This window comes from Alligator mississippiensis, chromosome 3, assembly GCF_030867095.1.
Source record: "Alligator mississippiensis isolate rAllMis1 chromosome 3, rAllMis1, whole genome shotgun sequence".
In the NCBI taxonomy this organism is placed as follows: Eukaryota; Metazoa; Chordata; order Crocodylia; family Alligatoridae; genus Alligator; species Alligator mississippiensis.
Window position 1 is genome coordinate 105810454 of NC_081826.1, and position 20064 is coordinate 105830517.

The window sequence follows — 20064 nt, forward strand, 5'->3', positions numbered from 1 at the left end:
TTATTTTTTAAGATACAGGTTTACTTTGTCTTTCATTCTCTTTTGTCCATCATCAGTAAATCAGTCTGCCTAACTGCAATGGACTTCTGTATGGTAGATAAGGAAAAGCCAAAGTAATAGGAATGTATTAATATGATTTTGGTAGTCATTTTGTAAGTAATTGTCAGGTAATTGCTCATGCTTTGGTCCTTAGCTCAAAATATGAAGGAAAAATGAAAGGGTTGTCTAGCTGGGTCAGGTTTTAATGCAACAACAGTGTGCTAAATTGTTAAACATACAAGCTTTCCTCTTTGCTTTGCAGATTTTATGGTCATAGAGACTTTATGTTATTCTCTTATTATGGTCATAGAGAAGCAGGGCTGGAAGGGACCTCCAGAGTCATCTAGTCCAACCCCCTGCCTGAGACAGGATCATCCCTAGCCAAACCATCCCATATAACCATAATCTAAACTCTACATAAGTCTACCCTCAACCCTAACACAACATAGATCTAACACCCTAACCTGCCACAGGTAAAGCAGTGGAACCATGGAACCAATGTTCTGCTTCTATAAAATGTTGTCAGTATATGCTTAAGAGGTGCCAGGTAGAGGGTAATAGATAAGATGTTATAACATTGAAAGAATTGTTGGGGGTCACTAAACATACAATTGATATAATTGTATCAGGGACATATCAGTCTTCACATTCCAAAAAAGAAGAATATCACTCTCTGTGATCTTTGGTGTACTGGATATATTTTAATTAGATCTAGTTCTATTTTGCTGTCTATGGTACAGTGCAACTAAATGTACATGGAATGTCTTCTAGCAGAGATGAAAAATCATACCCATTTCTTGTTCTTTCTCAGGAAAAAAAAAACACTTTGGTGAATGTTATTTGGACATAAGGCTTTTGAGACAACATTGGTTTTACCATTGGTTAGGAAGAGGTCAGGTCTTTTGACAGGTAGCTGATGAAGTAGATGCACATAAGCTGATATTTTTTCTAGTCACAAATCCAATTTCTTTGCAAACAGTTATGCCATATAAATTCAATGAGTTTAAGAAATGTAATAAGTGAACTTTCAGTTGGATACAAGTATTTGACAGGTTTAAGTATGAAAGGCAATTCTTACTAGATACAAATTCATCCACCTATCATATTTAGCTTGTTTTATAGTTTATATGCTTACAGTGAAAAATAATTGAGTACTAAAGATTAAACATATATATCCTAGGCAATTTGGTGTTGTAGGTATAAAGTAAATTTAGGGCTTGTAAAATTTGCCGTGTTGGTAGCACTTGAAAAAATACATTCCTAGAACAAAATACTTTATATAAATAAAAAGAACAAGGCAGAGCATGAACCCAAGAAATACAAACTTTACTAGCCTATTCTATATGTCCTAACCTTGACCTGTAGGAAACCTTTGTATAATTGAAAGAGTAGCACAGTCATAACAAAAAATTCAGTTTGTGGCTTCTCTGCTAAGACTGTTGCTATGGTTCCTATTACTTTAAGGAAAAAACAGCAGCAGAGAGATCTCCAGGTGGGGAAGGCTACCCATTATAGGATGCAGGACATGTCCACGGGGAATACCTGTGGCCAAGGGAGCAACACTGCAGCAGTATACTAAAGCCAAGCCTGATGGACAGCAGTGCCTATTGCAGTGCTAGCTGCTCAGTAATAGTAGTGCAAGGCAGAACCCAGTTTAGGAGACAAGGCAATGCTACAGCAGCTAGGCCAGCAGCAGCAGCCTACCCTTGAGATCAGTAAGCAAGCCTAATCAGGGAACACCTGCAATCTCTCCAGGGTAGTCACCTGACTGGAAAGGGGCAGGGCCTGGGAGATGCATAAACCCAGGGCTTGAGCCAGGTCAGGCAGTTTAGTCTCAGAGGCTAAAAGAGAAGGAGCTTTGCTGTGAGATGACTGGCTGAGACCTCACTAAGCTTGAGAACAGCAAGTAAGGAGCTGAGGGCTGGTAGGGGACTGAGACCCAGAAGGAAGAAAAGGTTTAGGAGACAGCCAGGAGGCTGGGAGTTTGTGTTACAGCTACAGTGCCTGTATTTTTCTACTTGAGTTTTAACTGGTGTCTTGGGTTTTGTGCTACTGGGGAGGGAGGTCCCAGCTATGCCTGCAAGGCATGAAACTGCCTTGAGGCTAGCCAGGGGATGAGGCTCAAACAGCAAGAGTAACAGAGACAAGGCCAGGGGCTTAGTGCCCAAGCAGGGCTCAAACCAGGGTCAGGGATCCATAGCCCAAGGAGGGTGAAACAAATGCTACAGAGGAGCAAGAACCAGGGTCAGGGACCTGTAGCCCAGGGGGGTGAGATCAGCCCAGAAGGGCAGAGACCAGGGGTCAGGGGCCCAGCTGCCCAGAAGGGCAAAGTCTGGGCCCAGGAAGACAAATCAAGAGAGAAAAGAGCTAGGTGTCCAGAGACATTGTCAACTGACAGGGATGAAGCTGAGAAAGCCAGACCCAAATCGATGAGCCAGCGCTAGAGGAAAGGGAGGATGACACCAGGAGAGCTGAAATCTCTGCTAGGGACGAATTGGTATAGGACCACCAATGAGACAGACACAAATTATAGGGGAGGTCAGAGGACATGGATAGCCCATAAGGCAACAGGTGGCCTCAGGGCACATACAGGCCAGGAGGGCCAACTTAGAGTGAGGATGGCATTGGGGATCAGCAAATTCTGAGAAGGATTCATTGGTAGAAAGGTGCAATGGAGCTCCTTCTAAATCTTCTGGCAGCTTCCCTTTCAACAATCAATGAAGAACACCAAGGAATGGTAGATGGGAGAGAAGGGAAGGTACTTTAGAACTAGAGCTAAACAGGAGCTGTGTTGCTGTTGGGGGGGCATCGTGGCCATGCCTGAAGCACCATATTTCTTAGCCTGTCAACATGTGGGACTAGCAACACCGCTTATCATTTTAAAACAGCAGATATATGCCTAGTAGCGAGTGGAATGAGACCATAGATTTATTATGAATAGCAGACCCTAAATAGTCATTACAAAAAACATTCAGTGTCTAGTTGTTTGAAATAAATTCCTCTCAGTGACACTTGAGACAGCGAGGATGTTGTGTGCTATACCAATAACATATCCAGTCTTATTCCCACTGTGTAGAAAGTATATGGTATACACACTTGCGTTATTTTTATGCTACATTCAGAATGTAAATTGTGCCCTAATGTGTTTTAACCAAGTTAAATAATGTGATCTAAAAGTTAGTGTAACAGAGGTAGTTTGGATTGTGTGGGAGTTTGGCACTGAGATTAAGCTGATCAGTCAATAGTGGTTTTAAGTAAAATCTCTAAAATTAAATAAGCTTTAGCTTTCATTTTAAATGTAAAACCTAGGATGACAAAAACCTAGTCATAGAATAACTATTTTTAACAGTAGAGGGAGAGAGCCTACAAATGATCAAACTAGGTAGGTACTATCCAGTTTATTTCTTGAAAAACTTAATGAATAACTACTATAACTATCTTAAGCCTGGTGGCATATTGTGCATCCAGTTTAGTAGATCCTGGCTCTTTGAGCCCAAATACAGAAACCTGAGGCCAGATTTGCTGACTAGTGCATAAGAGCAGTTAAGAGTAGACCTCCTTCAAAACTGATTGTCCAGGAGTCCTACTGAGGAAGTTATGTATTGGCTGAAACAGATGGAAAATGGACTAGAACAATTTAAAGTAGCTGCGATCCACCCTCTAATGGACATAAAGGAGGCTGATCACTTTCAGGTGCTGAAAACATTAGAAATAGTTGGAAAAAATCTTCTTTGTAAGCTTTTGGGTACAATTACCCTTGGTCAGGCAGAGGAAGCATCTGCAGATGGTCTGTTCTCTTGCTGGATGGAGTAGCAAAGCAGTCAGAGGCCAGTATGTATGCAAGAAAGCCAGTCAGAATGTAAAAATGAAAGGTGTTTTGTAAATTCCCTTTGAGGATTAGAACTGAGAGAGTGGAGAGAGAGTGGTTGTCTTGTGAGAAATGTGTCCCCACAGGTAAATGGGTATTCTTGTCTTTGTTAGATTTTTGGTGTGCATTCATTCTGGTATGCAACTGTTGTCTAGTTTACATCATGGATTACATCATGGCATAAAGAGTTTATTAGGCACTGGTAGGCCTGCAGGAAGGTAAATTAAAGTGGTTGTATTATGCAGAAACAACAAAATTAATGGGAAGCTCTAAAATCCTTTCCTTTAACATAATGAACGATGTGGTCTATTTTCCTGAATTTTAAAATGGTTCAGTATCTAAACACACAGTAGAGAAAGTTCACCAATAACTTCACACAGGAGCATGGTTTACTTGCTACGGCTAGAGCAAAATCCAGACAGGAAATGGCAAAAGAACTGCTGCGTGGGAGATGGCTGAATGATCTAAAGAGAACTGTTTTCTCAAGTACTTGAGAGAGAGAGAAAAGGTTAGGAAGAGGGCAACAGAGCATGAGGCTCAAGCTATATATATATATATATATATATATATATATATATATATATTAAATCATAGATTTTAGAGAACTAGGGAAAGAGTGTAGAAAAGAATATACAAAAATATCACTTATACAATAAAATTGCCTAAGAAAATGAATAAATAGAAATATCACATCCTCATTGACTGCTTCTTGATAAACCCTTACCAATATGGTTTTATAAGAATATTTATAATTTTAATGTAATTAGTTTAATTTACCTAAAAATAAAAAAAATCGCTGTTTTTTTTTTAAATACAATATTCTTATATGATTCCATAGTACAAATTATATAATAAAAAAGAAGGCTATAAAAAACTAAGACCAGTCTGCTTACGAAGTTATATTTAAAGGGGGGAAGTGATTTTTAGTTTTTGGACCTGGTGACAGAAAATTTCACTGGCTGTACCATACAAGCATTTAACTGGGGGCCAAGGGGATATTTTGTACCATAAGGCTTGATGTTGGCTTGAGCAAGATGTTATGCAGATTAAATTACATGGGTGTTTGTAGAAATTCCCACTGTGATGGATAAGTGGGATATTCTGCTGTTTCCCCTGTTTTCAACAAGAAATTAAGCTTTAGTTTTGGAGTGTTACTCTGAGCAGGTTTGCTAGCTGAAGTTTTGTCTTTTGAAGAAGTAAATGTTGCTACGGAATAGGCAAGGACTTTTTTTGGTGATACATTTTATTGGACCAATTGCATAACTTTCAAATGATAAGTAATTATTCAACACATCTGTAACTTCAAGTTTCATGCAGCTGCTTGTATGACATATCCAAAACATTCAATGAGCTACTTTGCATTTTTGAGTTGTATGCATAAAATGTGAGCTTAAAATATGGTGTCCATTCAGATCTTGTACAGCCTTGATTTTAAATTAATCTCTCTCTCTCTCTCTACTGTAGGTCAGGCTTCCTGCATAAAGTGCCTTTCCAGCACATCTCAGACCTGATCAAAGGTAAATCTCTTGGGTATTGGGAGTAGTTCAGCCTTTGTGATCTTTGCCTTTCAGTTGAGTCTGCCAATTAGTGTGAAGTGCAGCAGTGAGTCTATAATATTGGAATTGAAACTGAGATCCAATAAACTAATGTCATGTAGGAGCCACCAAATACCCATTAAATAGGTGCCAGTTTTAAGCCCAGCTGAACTGAACTGGATTCACACTAGTGACCTACAAGCAAAAGTCTTGAAGCTCATTAGTAATGCCCTGAGGTATCAAGTCCCTTAGGAAGCATGGAGTGTCTTCAAGAATGGTGATTTTTTTTTTTTTTTTTTCTGGGACCATTAGTTTATTAAATCAAGTTGTAACCTTTTGTTTTTCCTGTTCTGTGTTCTTAAACAAACCTCATTATATAGTTGTAACTGTATAACATAGCAGTTACAAGCCACATCATAGCAGACTAACTTCTCCATGTTGAATGAAACCTTTTTTGTCTTTTAAGAATCTCCAGATCACTGTCTATACACATTTTATGCTAGAATAACTGTTTGGTCCAGGAATATATTTATTTTTTACTAAAATAGTAATTCTACTAGAAGTCAAAGTGTGTATGTAGTTAAACTGAATCAAAAGTATTTCACATTCTGTAACGGTATATAGCTGCTTTATACCAAAATAACATTGCCCAAAAAGAGAGTGGGTTGTTCATTCCACTTTAATTATAACAATAGAATTCACGCTATAGATTTTGTTATGTATAAATAAGGCCTAAGAGTAACCTGAATGCAATTAATTTTCCACCCTGTATTTTGTCATTCTTCTAGCTAGTTTATTGGAAAAGCATGAAATCCTTTTAAATTGTTAGCTGTAATTTAATATATTGAATGGCTAAAGTCCAGTGACTCCTTGCTACTTTGGGATAAGTATAACTTCTAAAAATGTATTAAAAGTTATTGTATCATGCCAGCAACATTCAGCAAGTGAAATCATCTGAGAGTGTGTGGGTGGGTGAGTGATGTGTCTCCACTAATGTCTATTTGACATTCTCTGCAAACGCAGAGAATGACTGTGTAATTTTTTCAGGCTTCTATATAAAATTGATTTAAAAGTTGCATTTGCATAAAGCCTGACAGTCTCCAAAATCAAAATATTTATTTAAACTTTTTCACACAGCTATAGCATATTAAGGATGCTTATTCAGTTCTTTTCTTACTTCAACTTCTCAGTGAGTGTTAATTTCTTATATTTAACTTGCATTTAATTCCTTTGAGCAATCATTTATTGTATCATTCAGTAAAATAAGGATTTATGTTTGCTTTCATCACTATAGAAAAGAGAGATCAATACAAGTAATAAATCTTTAAGTGCTTTTTAACCTTACATGCACTTTATAGGTTGAAAGATAATCAATAGTCATGACAGAAAAACTGCATATGATTCATCTTTCAAGTTGGCTCACTTCTTATGACATGATGCCAATAGCCGAGAATGTAAATGCCAGGATCAATTTTCCTAATAAAAATACCCTAACTTGAAGTGCTATATTATGAGGGTTGCCTTCCAAGATAAAATTAACACTTGATAGATCTTTCATGTTCACTAGGCTACACATGCTGTCAAATTGGCTCTTCCAATTATTTAGTTAGTCCTCACTATTTCATATCAAAATAGTTTTGACTGCAAATTTATCTGGCAATAGTATCCTTGTTCAAATGATTCATTAATGTAAGTGAGTGTCAATGAGGGTTATCACACCAACAGAAATTCAGTAATCTGTTGGGTCTTTTTTGTGGGGGGGGGGGGTGTTGTTTGTTTATCTTTAATATACACTTTTCAGGTTCTCATAATAATGTCTTAATTCATCAGGTTGAGCTCAGTGAATCAATATGCTAGGACTCAGGCATCTAATGAGAAGTATAGCTGCTGCTCTTGTCCCAGTAATTGTCTTTTTAATACCATTTCAAGTAGTCTGTATAATCAGAAGTTTATGCAGAAAATTGCATTTTCAGACTGGATTCTCAGAATTGTGGAGATTTTTATGTTTCCATTTTTTAATTGTTTTAATTCTGTGTTTTAAAATGTTTTAAAAATTGAGTTATTTCTCTGCTTATACATTTTCTTGGCCCATGTTTCAGTTTAACAGCTTTTTAACATGCTGTTGGTGGAAACATGAACATGCTGATATTGACTCAGACTTTTCACATAATACAAAATGCTACCTGAGGTTTTCCTGGGACTCTGAGAACAGAACAGGGGTTTGGTGAGATGTTTTAAAACTCAAATTGTCTGAAGTATGAAACTTTCAGCTTGATCCTGCAACTTTGGTGGCTAAATTGTGATACAGTTACTTAAATTGAGTAAGATCTTGGTTTCACTGAAGTTAGGCCATTGACTCTAATGAGGATAGAATTTCATCAGATGAGAAGTTAGTAATCTGGTACAACAAAGCACTTAAAGTGCTGATTCCCAAAGGGTGTGCAGTGCAGTACATTAGTGTGCTGTGAAACCAATGGAAATGTGTTGCAGACTTCCTCTGTGCAAGGAGGCAACTACAAAGGTAAATGCAGGAGGGACTCTTTGGTGCTGGGCAGGGGGAATGGTCCCCACGATGCCCTGACTGGGATCAAGATGGGTGGGAGGCAGACTCCAGACAGGAGGAGTGGGGTAAGGGACCTGGTGACCCATGGTTTGTAGAAGCAGAAAGGTGGTGTTAGGTGAAGGGAGCAGGGCTGGGGTACCTGGGGCCTGAGGGTAGGGCTATCCATGACACCATCTTCCTCCCTGAACCAACCCATGCCCCTCCAGCTGTGGCAGTCATCCCATTGTAGGAAGGACCCCCAAGCAGTTCCAGGACAGTCCTAATGGGGTGCAGGATCACTGGGAACCAGGGAAAGAGTACAGCCTGCCATGCTAGGCTGTTTCTAGGACAGTGATTGACATCAGAGCCCACCTGCCTCCACTTGCCCACCTGGCAGGTGTGGGGCCTGGATGGAGTGTTTCTATCTCCTGTGACACCTTTCATGGACTACGTCCCACTGCAGGGGAGCGCTCCAGCCACTGTGGGGAAGGGCAGCCCACAGGCTTGGTCTTGCTGTGTGAGGTAGGCCCCACTCATGGCCAAGGTTTGAGGGGTTCAGTCCCTGCAAAGGAAGACTGAGCCTCTGGGGAAGAGATTGAGGGGGTGGGGATCCTGCAAGGGAGCACCGCAAGTCCATGGCCCCTTGAGTGACCATGCCTTCTTCACGGCCACTTCCCCACTCCTCACTGTCCTCTCAGGCAGACAGTGGGTCCAGAATCACCCATTTGTCCAGCTCCTACATGGAGAAGTGTCTGGTCTTCAGTCTCTAGTTTGGGAATTAGTTTTTCAGGTCTAAAATCCCCTTCCCTGTGCCTCCCTATGAGTTTCTGTGTTGAGTTTTGCCCCTGCAGCCTTCTCCCTGACCCCAACCCCCTTCCTGTTCCCTGTCCTTTCTGCCCCTCCAGGTTATTTTGCCCCTTTCACAAACTTCCCCTGCCCCTGCCCCACTCCAAAGTTTTTATTGTTTGCATGAACGGGAAGAGGGACCAAGTTTGGTAGCACTGCCCAGGATGCAGGGTCAGAGGACTGTGGGGCAGGAGATCCATTACCCAGTGCCAGGTTGTAGACATTCAGGGACTTGAAGCCTTGTGACTGTACTCATCCAGGGAGTGCTACCGGCCCCCATGAGCCAGGATGTGGGTGGCCAGGACTTCCTGGACTCCCTGCTGGTACACAGAGCTGGTGCTTCCAACATCAGTGGGTGGCTCTCTCTCAGGGTTCCCTGCACCAGGCGTGCTCAGCACACCAAGTCTGGTCTACACACTATGCCCCTTCTTCCCAGATTTCATGGAATACCTCCCCCCTGGTCTCACAGATGTTGTGGAGGATGTATGTAGTAGCAGTGAGGTGCAGTAGGTTCTCCTCCACCTCGAGGCATGTGCTTCATGGCTTGAGGTGGCCAAAGGCACACTGCATAGTCATGCAGCACCTGTTCAGGCAGTAGTTGAAGTGTTCCTTGCTGTGGTCCAGCTGCCCCATGTAGGACTTCATAAGCCCGGGCAGGAGGGAATAAGTTGGTCCCCTAATGAAGAGGGGAAGGAAGAGGACAGTGTCAATGACAAAACTGGAAATTCCTAGTGAAAAGTGAGGTGTGTTCTCAATTTTAATCCAGATACCAAAAATTTGGGAAACAGTTACTTAAACCCATACTTAATTTTAACTAAACAAGTAGTTATGTTGATATCCAAGGTTCCGTTTAATTAAAATGTACACACAAAAAAGAATACCACACCAACATGAGAGAGGGTGTCAGAATTTGGCTTTAAAAATGGTGGGTGGGATATGCAGTCAGATTCATTGAATGGTAGAGTAGAATAAAAAATATAAATACTTTTCAAGCAAAAACCTATCTGCCTTTGGAATGAAATGTTTTTTCTCGTGAAGTTTCCCATTCCTCTCTGAAAAACACAACATGCATTTTAACCTATTTATGAATATGTATTACTTTAATATTGATTAATTTTTTTCAGTGAAATATGCATTTAATATATTTCATCTATTTATTTCTCTGTGTGTATACATGTATGTATGTATAATACATACATGTGTGTGTATTTTTCTTTGTAGATGCACGTGTGTGTGTGTGTATTTCTATGTATATAATATACACCCATAGACAGAGAAAAAGATGGAATGAAATATTGGAAAATATATAATTTTAGCAGATGAAGCTAATTCAGTACTTTAATACATATTTATAAATTGTTTAAACATTCATGCTGTGTACTTCAGAGACTGGTTTGGCTCATGTATATAGATATATAATCCCAGGACTATATTTTGTTATATATGACTATAATATTAACATACAATATATCAAAAATTATGTTTAGAGGGAGAAGAGTTGAGGGGGAAAAGGAAGTGAAACAGTATAGGAAAAATTCAGTATTGACTATATGTATACCTGGGAGTCTGTAAACATCCCTTGTTGGATCATATCTTTTAGGGACAATACATAACATTGTGTTTGAAAAGTTCCAAATAAATACAGCTAAAAAAGGAGCCTAGTATAAATTGGGTTGTATCTCTAAAATATCTTATATACCTTAATATAAAATATCTTAAAAATATCTGTAATTAAGAGTGAAACACAAGTTTCTACCCAGAAGTACATTTTAGATCACCTAAGAATCCAAGCTCTCTGGGGAAATGGGTTTTGGCTGAGTATCATTTACAAAGCAGGTGACTGAATGAGAGGGACAAGAAACCATTTCACAGCCTGATGGGAACTTGCATGTGGCTATTAGAGAAGCCTAAAGAGTGAAGCTTTAGATAGGGGAATTTCATTGAAAGAGCTTTTGAGCTGTGAGCAGTTAAACAACCTTTGGGTTGTTATTCCTCCAGTGTTCAGGAAACCAGGACTTTGTATATTGTTGTAAGTATACAGAATTGTATCAAAGATATCTGAATCTGTCAGTTCCTCCTCCTAACTCATAAGCTACAAAACCATAAGTTTCTTTCAGCTTTCAGGTCAAAAGGGCTAATAAACCTAATGTTAAAGATAGGATTTTCAAAGGAGTCCTAAAGGAACATTTCCCAAGTACCACTGAAGTTCTGGAACATTTGGGTACGGAATGGCATATCTATACTTCTACAAACCCTACCATGTCACATGTAGCAGAAACTTGGGGGGGGGGGGGGGGCGGAGATGCAGAAATCTCTCATATACTCAGTTCCATGATAAAACATTCATTGTCCTTACATATATGTTAGAACTAATAGTAATAAAATACTTGGCATATATGGGACTAGCCTCTGTGCTTCATTGAGGCCGCTATATATACTGCACTAGCAGAGAATTGTCTTAGACCTAAGATTTCTGCAGGATTTCCCTTGCAGAGAGGAATCATTTAAGTGCTATAGGGTGGTGTAACAGGTGCCTCTTTGGGGTCAGTCTACTGGTGGCCCCGCCCACCTGTTATGGGCCAACCGCCCATGTTCTCATCTGCCATGCTTTGTTGTTAATTGATTAATAGATGTAATTAAATGGGAGGCTGCTCATTTCCTGCCCCGATGCCAGGGGGTGCTATCTGCAGCTCCTTTCCTTTCCTACACCATAGCCCAAGCCTTGCAGATGGAACTGACATTGTTCGGTCTGGGCCTTGTTTTAATGTGGCTCCTGGTCCTCCCTGGGCTCTCCGCGGCCCCGTCTCGCACCGCGCCTTCATTGGCGCTCGGGCTCTCCGCAGTCCCTGTCTCGCACTGCGCCTCACTGGTGCTCGGGCTCTCCGCAGCCCCTGTCTTCCACTCGGCCTCCACTGGTGCAGTGCTGTACCCTCTCTGGTGCTGGGGTTGGTGCACCCCAAAATGCTGCGTCCTCTCTGGCACCAGGGTCCCCATGCTGCTGTGGGTCCCCTATGAGGCCTCCTCCATCCCCTAATAGCCTCACCCAAGTCACCGGTGTTATATAGCAAACAAAGCACAAGCCCCTGGGCTATAACATAAATTCTAGCCGCCCAGCTATAACTTCATTCAAGCTGCACCAGGGGTGCTCTGTCCCTCACTAATCTCAGAAGCTGTACCTGCAATCAGATTTTTCCCCTTGTGGTTGCTCTGGGGGAGCTCCTTCCCCCTTGGCTGCTGGCAGGGAACTGCCATCCTAGCCTCAGCCCTGGGGTTTATGTGGGCCAGGCCCTGCCCCTTCTGGTCAGTTGACCGCTGGCAGGTGTGGACCAGTAGCTCACTCTGGTTGCCCCGGTAACCAGCAGCTGGGGCTCCCCGCTCACTGCTAGGGCTCTTTCCATAGCAGTTTCCACTCTAAGGAGCAGGGCACTTAAGTGCTCTGTGACACCCCTCCCCGCTTAAGACCCTAACTCACCCGAGTGGGTCTTCACATTTTCGGGTACTTCTCTCGGCCTTTCTTCAGTCATCTGGCAACTCAGGAACAGGAGGCGGAGGTTTTCAGGTGCCCCCTACTCGCCTTTTCCCCAAGGGTGCACTGTGTGGGATTTTCTGGGAGTTACCCCACCACAGGTAGTCCCCCAACATTAGCCAGCCTTGGTAGGGTGTAACTTAGGCCTGTCTTTTCTCCTCTTCTACAGCCCCTTCAACACAAAGAGAGAACCTTCTCCTGGGAGAGCTACCTCCTACTACTTGGGGTACCTTTTCCCCTTTTCTCCTCAAGTACCTCAGACCTCCTCTTCTTTCTTGTCCAGGGTCCTTCTGTTTCTCCTAGCCCCTCCTCTTCCTCGTATTGTCTCAAAGAAATCGGCCCTCATATTCTGGGTTCCAGGGCGATGCTTTACCTCAAAACAATATGGTTGCAAACTAAGGGCCCATCTCATCAGTCTAGCATTGTCCATCTTCATGCTCTGTAACCAGTGTAGGGGCGCATGATCAGTGATCAGCGTGAACCGTTGCCCTAACAGATGTCAAACCAGCCCTTGTCAAGTCTTGCATTACTGCTTTCAGCATGGTGAGGTGTTCAGCCCAGTCTTCAGTGTATATAATAATATTGTCTATGTAAGCCGCGGCGTAACCCCCATGGGGAGCCAAAACTCTGTCCATTGGATGCTGAAATTTAGCTACGGTTCCATGTAATCCAAACGGCATGTGCTGGAACTGGAAGAGACCCCAAGGGGTGGCGAATGCTGTTTTTTCTTGATCTTTGGGTGCTACTGGGACCTGCCAGTAACCTTTTGTCATGTCTAAAGTGGAAATGTAGTGAGCTTGCCCAATGTTTTCCACCAATTCATCCACTCTCGGCATCGGATAGGCATCAAATTTAGCTACTGCGTTTACCTTCCAGAAATTGATACGGAGACAAATTTTTCTATCAGGCTCAGGTACTACTACAATGGGGCTCTGCCAGTCGCTGTGGGACTTGCATATGATGCCTTTCTCCAGCATCATTTCAATCTCTGATTTTTTTCTGTCTCTGCAGTCACTGTGGAATCCGTCTCCAGTTCTCATGGATCACCTAGGCAGGGGACTTTTATCCAGTGTACCACACCCTGAGCTTCCCCAGGAGTTTCCTAGAACACATCTCCATACTCCCTGACTAGCTTGGTAGCCTGTCTTCTCTGCTCTTCAGATATTCGCGGGGCCAGTTCTATGTCACCCGGTCCACTTCCCTCTGTCAAGGAGGGTCCCAATTCTAATTCCTCAGGATGAAGGGCTAGGTACATACACTCACAGTCTTCCCACTTCTTCAACATATTGACATGGTATACTTGCTTCTTTTTTTGTTTATCTGTCTGATACACCTCATAGTCTAAAGACTCCACTTGACGTGTAATTTCATAGGGTCCCTGCCACTGGGCAAGTAACTTACTCTCATGGTCAGGCAATAGAACCAACAGGCAGTCCCCCAAGTCAAACTTCCTTTCCCGTGTGCCTCGGTTATAATGCCTCACTTGTCATTGCTGGGCCTCTCAGATTTCCTAAAACTTTGCTCCGAGCTGCTTCAAGGTGTTCCTGCAGTTGTATTACATATTAGATCAAGTTCTGATCTTTACTATTCTGTTCTTCCCAAATTTCTTTAATCAGATCCAGGATTCCCCTTGGTTGCCGGCTGTACAATTGTTCAAAGGGTGAAAACCCAGTTGAGGCCTGGGGTGCCTCTTACAGCAAACAACAAAGGTGGCTTTATCCCAATTCTGAGGACTCTTGACCACAAATTTCTTTAACATCTTTTTCAATGTCTGGTTAAAACGCTCCACGAGCCTATCCATTTGGGGATGATACACTGCTGTCTTCAGGTGTTTAATCCGCAAAGCTTTACTCACTCCCTTGAACATGCGTGATGTAAAATTCATTCTCTGGTCTGTCAGCAGTTCTCTACGGAGCCATACTCTTGAGAATATCTTCAATAGCTCATTCGCCACCTTTGGAGCAGACACTGTCTGCATAGGCACAACTTCTGGGTACCCTGTTGCATAATTCAGTAAAACTAAAATATACTGGTTTCCAGTGCTACTTCTGGGAAGTGACCCCATGATGTCCACCACCACCCAGTCAAAGGGAACCTCTACACCAAGGGCATCGGAATTAAAGGAGCTTTTGGACGGTGCCTTGGGTTCACTTTTTGGCACATGGGACGTGAAGCACAATACCTTGCTACTTCCTGCAACAGTCTTGGCCAAAAAAATCTTGCCTGAATGTGGGCTTCTGTTTTATCTCTGCCGAAACGTCCACCCATAAGGAGCTCATGAGCCACCTTCAATAAAGCCCGTTGATATCACCAAGGTATTAGCAATTGTATGACCTCCCCTCCTTCAGGCTCCCCTTGCTCATTTCAGTACAAGAATGCTGCTGTGGGTCCCCTATGAGGCCTCCTCCATCCCCTAATAGCCTCACCCAAGTCACCGGTGTTATATAGCAAACAAAACACAAGCCCCTGGGCTATAACATAAATTCTAGCTGCCCGGCTATAACTCCATTCAAGCTGCACCAGGGGTGCTCTGTCCTTCACCAATCTCAGAGGCTTTACCTGCAGTCAGGCCTCTCCCCTTTTGGTTGCTCTGGGACAGCTCCTTGGCTGCTGGCAGGGAACTGCCATTCTGGCCTCAGCCCTGGGGTTTATGTGGGCAAGGCCCTGCCCCTTCCGGTCAGCTGACCACTGGCAGGTTTGGGCCACTAGGTCACTCCAGTTGCCCTGGTAACCAGCAGCTGGGGTTCCCAGCTCAGTGCTGGGGCTCTTTCCCTAGCAGTTTCCACTCTAAGGAGCAGGGCACCTAAGTGCTCTGCAACAGGCGGGTGTACAAGAAAAGGGGGCCATGTCTATCAGTTCTGACCAAGACTGACCTTACACCCAAATTACCACAACTAAGAAATTGCAAGAGTGGCTTAAAGCCTACTCTGCACCCTTCCTTCTTCAGGTGCACCAGTGATACTCATCTGCAGCTAGGGATTAGGCCTGAAAAGCTTAATAATACCAAGACACTAGGCCTGTGCGAATAGGCAGCCGATCCAGCCAGTTCAGATGCCAGTGATCCAATTTGGAGCTCTGGATCGGTTTCCCGCTTTGATTTGGCCGAATCGGCTCCCAAGCTTTGGACCTGCTTCGGAGATAAGGCCACGGGGTATAATGGGGAATCAATGAAATATCTATAACTTTGTTGTTGTTTGTCTGATTTGCATTAAACTTGCAGGGGTGGTAGCCTCTGCTAGGAGCATGAAGGCTGACAAGGTTAAAGGAGATAGGTGCAGGGGTTTGGGAGAAACTGCCCCCCCAAAGTCTTGAAAGCAAAACTCATGTCACATGTATGTGTTATGCCAGAGTGGGGTGAAAACTGCAGGGGTGGTCACCCCTGCTGAGGTCACAAAGTATGACAAGTTTCAAGGTGATATGTACAGGAGGAGTCTGGCTTCTGGGGCCCTGCACCTCTGGCTGCTAACAGGCAGAACTCGTGACATGGGTGACACTGTGTGTTAAGGCGCAGCGGGGTGAAAACTGCACACCTGCTAGCCCCTGGTGAGGCCACAAAGCCTGCCGGCTGTCAAGGAGATAGGTGCAGGGGTTCTGAGGCCCTGCACCCCTAGCTGTTGACGGACAAAACTCATGACATGGGTTCTTGTGCAACTGACTGCCTTGGTCTTGGGGCAGTTGATTGTCTGAATTGATTTTTTCTTCTCCTTAGTCTGTGGTTTTGTAGGTGTGGTTTTGTAGGTGTTAAGCCTTTGCCCCACACCTAGGCAAATTCATAGGTTCATTGATTGTTAGGGCCTGGATGGGACCTTGTAGATTATTGGGTCCAGTCCCCCTGCACTAGGCAGGAAAAGACAACTGGGGTCAAGTGACCCCAGTGAAGTTACTGTCCAGTCTCCTTTTGAAGATTTCCAGGGTAGGTGACTGTACCACCACTGGAGGGAGTCTATTCCACAGTCTGGACACCTGGACTGTCAAGGATTTTTTCCTGGAATTAAGATTGAAGTGGCCTTCCATGAGTTTGTATCCATTGCTTCTGGTCTTACCCAGGGGTACCTTGATTCACAGAGTTCTTGATGTACTTCCCTGATGTAGCGGTAAGCCGCTACCAAGTCTCCTCTCAGCCTCTCCTCGTATGGCTTGTCTTGCAAGTCCCTGACCATATGGGTGGCTCTTCTCTAGACCCTCTCAAGTTTTTTCCACATCCTTGTGGAAGTGCAGTGCCCAGAACTGGACACAGTACTCCAGCTGCAATCTCTCCAGTGTGGAGTACAATGGGAATATCACTTCCTTAGTTTTGCATGAGATACAACGATTAAACTAAGGAAGATCTCCCCTAGCCAGGAGAATTTGGGGGCAGGAGAGAACATGACTTCCATCCCCAGCTTTCTACTTCCTGAGGGGGGAAGGAGGAAAAGGGCTCCTAGTGCTGTGCACGTTTCCCAGAAACCATGCTCTTGCTGTGCTCGGTGCCCAAGGCTCTGCTCCCAGAGGAGGGATAGAATCCTGGCTCCTGGCCATGTTCCTCTTCCTCAGATCCTCTGTTGGCAAGCCACAGGGTGCATCTACACATTCACTAATGTACCATAATTACAGCGTATTAAATGTAGTGCCTGTAATAACACGTGTTAATGCACCATAATAGCCACTACTCCGCAGTAACACTGGTGCATACTTTTTAAGTGATGCTAATGCACAATAGATTAATTCTGTTGTGCATAAGTGCATTAGCATGTTTTTTTCGTGCTGTGCTAAATCACAGTAGACTTAATCTGCTGTGCCATTAGTGTCCCATGTAGATGTGCCCACAGTTTTGCAGGTTGGAAACAGCATTTAGCTTTAACCTGCAACTGCTCTGAAACTATTCTGACTTTAACAGCACAGATTTAGAATGGTTTTAAGTGAATCCAGCAATAAGTGATTATAGCTTTTTTGTTTTGTTTTTCTTTTTTTAATGCCTTATTCAGTATATTCTAGAATTGACTACTTTTTAATTTCTTAAAGCATAATTGATGGTGATCAATGCCTATTTTGGCTCTATAGCTGTCTTGGACCATCCTGAGCTGAAGCTTCAGGTCTTCCTTACAGATAGCCCTGTTTCAAAGCATTCATTCTAGAGGAGTTAAAACATATTTTGAAGTTTAATCAATTTACTGCCTCCTCTGCTTTGATATTATGGGAAACTATTACAGCCTTCTTACAAGGGCATATACTATAATACATGTCTATAAAAAAAGAAAACAATGGGATGAAGAAATTAATATTTTAATAGGAAAACATTAAGTCTTTAGGTGAAGATTGTCACAAATCCTTTGCTGGATAAACTACCCATTATTACAAATATGAGATATGAATTGAATAAATTACAGTCCCAGAAGATAGAATATATTTTATACAGATTACACCAAAATGACTAGGAATTAGGAGAACATGCAGGAAGGTTACTACAGATTAAATCCAACCATAATAAAATATCAGCTATAAGAGACTCTCTTGGAAATAAGGTTGTTGGTTCTCTTGGGAATATGCAGATGACACAGAGATAAATCAATTAACAGTTCAGGCAATTCTGTTTGAATTTGCGCAACAAGAATCTGTGTGTCAGTAGTGAGGAAATGCATAGGTTTCAGGACTTTATTTCCATACAACAACTTCAGATACAGAAAAATAACATTTTAGAGACTCCTTTGTCATTAGATGTACTAACTTTGACCTTAAAAGACATGAACAATAATAAATCCCTAGGCAGTGATTGATTTACAGTGGAGTTTTATTTTTTTTTAAAATGTAAACTTATATTACTATGTCAATTATTGAATGTCAATTGAATAGTGATAGTCAAAACCCAGGTACACCACCATCCACTTTACATGAAGCAATTATTTCTGTAATTCATAGAATCATTGCCTAGTTTAGGAATTGTTTTAACTACAGAACAATTGCTTGAATTAATGTAGACACTAAAATCCTAGCCAAAACGTTATTACACAGATCTAAACAGATCCTCCCGAAGTAAATTTGCAAAAATCAAGTTGGATTTATCGAAAAAGCCATGTTTCAGATAATGTATGTCAGGTTATTGATATAGTAGGAGCAGTACAAAATTCCAAAGCCATTATGGCTCTTTTAGGACCTAATGCAGAGAAGACCTTTGATTGTGTTTCTTGGAAATACCTTTTTGTGTGTTACCAAAGATGGGATTTGAATTCACAAGATGGGAATGAATTCACAAGGTGGATGCAGCTGTTATATACAAATCCCACTTCAAGAATTGTGACCAATAATATGTTATCTGATCTATTTCCCTTGCAAAGGGGGACTCAGCAAGGTTGGCCATTATTCTCCCTTCTATTTGATTAAGCATTGGAACCATTGGCTACAGCTATAAGGAATAAGGATGACATAAAAGGCATTAAGTTAGGTGATAGTGTATTGTCTGCATTCAACAGGTTCACTAATACTTATGTCAGAGCCTGACAGAACAAATCCTACCCTCTTATTATAATCAACATTTTTAGCAATCTGGCTGGTTATAAAATTCAGTGAAGTAAATCTAAATTACTTGGATTAAATAAGTACATATAGCAAATGACATTTTCATTGCCAATCAGAACACTTAATTTATTTGGGTAATAAAATATCCAAGAATGTTAATGTTGTTGTCTGCCAAAACTCTCAAAAGCTTATTGATGTTATATCACAGGATCTGAACAAATGGAGCAGTTTGGCAATACCCTTGTGGGAGTATGTTAATATTTAAAAAATGAATGTCTTACCTCACCAAATTTACTTATTTTAGAGCCTACCCATTGTAATTCCCTAATCCTATTTTGTTAAAATCAATTAAATGTTCAACAGGTGTTTGAGGGGAGAAGATAAATGTGATACTTTGCATCATCAGAAGAGATGCAACTATCAGTTGAAATGGGTGTCATTCATCTTCCAAACTTTCAAAAATATCACAACACCTCCTGAGCAAGTCAAGCTATGTACCTGATAACCAGTGTAACTGATAACTCTCTCGTATTGGTGGAAATTAAACAGGTATTTATGTTTCCCCTTCTAATTGTTATTTATCACCATCTCTCTAACTCTCTGATCCCTACAATTTTTGCAGCCTACTAAGCTTGGGAAAATGTGGCAGACTTACTGAAGTTTGATATCTCTGTTCAGACCTCTTTGGTCATGTCCACATGAGCAGGGGCGTGAGTTTGCAGCAGCACAAATAGAAGCAGCCCATGTTTGTACTGCTACTTTATGCTACAGTGCATGCACCTGCTCATGCAGTTTGCAGCAGGACACTGTCCCGCTGCTCCATGTGCTATAGGGAGGGATGGCTGGGGCACAGGGTGCCTCAGTGCAGGGCCAGAAAGCAACCCCCACCCTGTGCCCCAGCCAGCCGGAGAGTGGCACGTGGAGATGGGGGAGCAGGCAGCCTTGGGACACATTGTAAAGCCCTAGCATTGAGGCATCCTGTGCCCCAGCCAACCAGGGAGCAGCTGGCTGGGGCGCAGTATGCCTCAAGATGGGGGAGCATCTGGCTAGTACACAGGGTGCCTCAGCATGGGACTCCATAGCGCATGGAGACAGGAGCACGCAGCCCTAGGCTGCCTGCTCCCGCATCTCTGCATTTGTCCCAGCACATGGCATTTTGGTGTGCTTTGTGCTGCTTTATTCTGGAGTGGGGGGCGGGGGGGAGGAGGGGGGAGGG

General features: G+C 42.5%; 1 long non-coding RNA gene across 1 annotated transcript; it reads left to right on the forward strand.

Annotated features, from left to right (window-relative positions):
* Nucleotides 1–1878: 1878 nt before the first annotated feature.
* On the forward strand, nt 1879–19392 carry LOC109283851 (uncharacterized). Its single transcript, XR_002091135.2, has 3 exons — nt 1879–1945; nt 5372–5424; nt 19212–19392. It is a non-coding gene; the product is annotated as an uncharacterized LOC109283851 (long non-coding RNA).
* Nucleotides 19393–20064: the final 672 nt, after the last annotated feature.